The sequence below is a fragment of the Etheostoma cragini genome, chromosome 16 (assembly GCF_013103735.1).
Source record: "Etheostoma cragini isolate CJK2018 chromosome 16, CSU_Ecrag_1.0, whole genome shotgun sequence".
Taxonomy (NCBI): Eukaryota; Metazoa; Chordata; class Actinopteri; order Perciformes; family Percidae; genus Etheostoma; species Etheostoma cragini.
In genome coordinates this window covers 264282-266525 of record NC_048422.1, presented here as the reverse complement: position 1 = coordinate 266525, position 2244 = coordinate 264282, and positions in this window count along the sequence as shown.

Below are 2244 nucleotides of genomic sequence, written 5' to 3'. Positions count from 1 at the left end.
CACACTGGATGGACCAAAAGTTCAAAGATCCACTGCTGCATATCTTCACTATTCCTGCTTTCTGGACCTCTGAGACGTCTGACTTCGGGCTTCCACCACAAAGGAGTGTGTTAATGATTAAAACAATGGGAACCTGTTGGTGCTGTAAAGGATATGACTACGACACCTGTCAAAAGGCCTGCTCTAAGATGTCATTTCATATGGGTCCCCAGATGTTATCTAATGTCTATCAGAACTGAACCGCTGGTATTCGGCAAGCGCCGTTAATACTGTACTTACTACTAATGAGTACCACAACGCACTGGCGCTGTGCTGGTTTACGTCGACCGAGACCAACAAGCGCTAGGCCAGACCCCACCCCCTGCTCTAGAAACTTTACTGTTACGCCCCCTCGGCTTGCCCCTTTTTTGCCCTCTCCTTACTTGCTTTTTCTTAGAGATGTGACCTATCTAATCCCATACATGACAATTGTCACTTGGAGTAGCCTAGCCAACTAGAGCTAAACTCTTTTTTTAGCTGTCGCTTTCCCTGAAAGAAATGACCAAATGAAACGTGGAATTTGAGAAGAGAGGTGGGGGGCTGAATATCTGTTCACTGATAGAAAGGGCAAACCGGCCGATGTGGGAGGGTACAATACGAAACAAAAATCAAGTCCAGTTCAAGGATATGAACATTCAACTTTCAGATTTAACATGTGTGAAACATATCATATTAATATTGAATGTGTACGGCCCCTTGGGAGTCCCCCCCCAACGCTTCTGTCAGCTTCCTCTCAATTTCATAATGTTCTTGAAACTACAGTATATACCTGTGAAAAATACAGAACCAGTTTATTACAGCTAATTATCCAAACAAATATGATTAACTTGTGTTGTACTAACATGCACGAGCTACTAACTAATGTATGAAGTTAGCGAAGGTTTGGCTAGGTAATATATCATGGCCATACAGGCTGATGTTCTGTACTTATTAGAGAAACTACAATCTGTGTCTGGTAATGTCATCACAATAGCAACGCTGAAATGCAATGTGGGCAATGGTGCACAACAATTTAACATTAACAAACGTCCGTTACATTTAAGCCTTTGCCAAAAACTGCAGATATAAACAGATGGAGGGTAGTAGGTCTGAAACAAACATCGAAGTGTGTATTTAAGACTTTTTTCCATTACAGTAGAAGAAGTCATGGAAGAAAAGCCTTCAAATTGACAATCATCATTTTGATGGCTCCAACTCTAATAATAAATGTTTTTTCCTGTAAGGTTGACAAAATAGCAACAACAGCCTTTTTCAGTTTTGTGTAAAGTGTTATTTATTCCAAGAACAGCAGTAGAACTGAAATGATTTATTGCCATTCTTAGTGAAACCATGTCTGTCTCCTTCTAAATCTATACTTGAAACTAGTAGCTGCTGCCTGATAAACGAGGGAACACTAAAAAACACGATAGTCTCTGGATCAACTAATGATTTTATACAGGTGTGTGTGTGTGTGTGTGTGTGTGTGTGTGTGTGTGTGTGTGGAGAGAGAGAGCGGGGGAATGGAGAGAAACTGAGACAAAATACACAGAAAAACATGCCAAAGATAATAAAATGTATTAGAAAAGAATAAAATAACTAAAAGGAAAAAGAGTATAGACTAAATATGTAATACAGTCAGGGTTTCATTGTCCTCACTCTGTCCCCATGTCTCTGTGTTTACCTGTCATGTATCATACCATACCATACCATACCAACTTTATTTGTTAAGCGCTTTACAACAACCAAAGTTGACCAAAGTGCTGTACAGAAAATAAACAAACAAATTTATAATTAATAACCATATAATTAAAAAACACACAAATGTCATGACAATAAAAGACAATGATGTCTGAGGAATCAAACCTTATATCAACTGTCAGAGTCTTAGTGTTATACAACAGCTCCATCTGCTGCTCATACTGGACTAAAACTAGTTCCTGTTCCTGGACTCCCCAGTGGATGCTGGGAGTGCTTCTGGTCTGCTGTTCATCCAGAGGACGGGCTGCTTCAACATGATCATCTGTCTGTGAACTCTTTAAATTCATTATATAGATTCATACGCTTTCCGTTACTATAACATAGCAACATTATTACAAACAGGTCACTATGTTTGCATGTTAAAGACAATATCTATGCCTGTACACACAAACACACATATACATACACACACACACACACACACACACACACACACACACACACACACACACACACACACACACACAC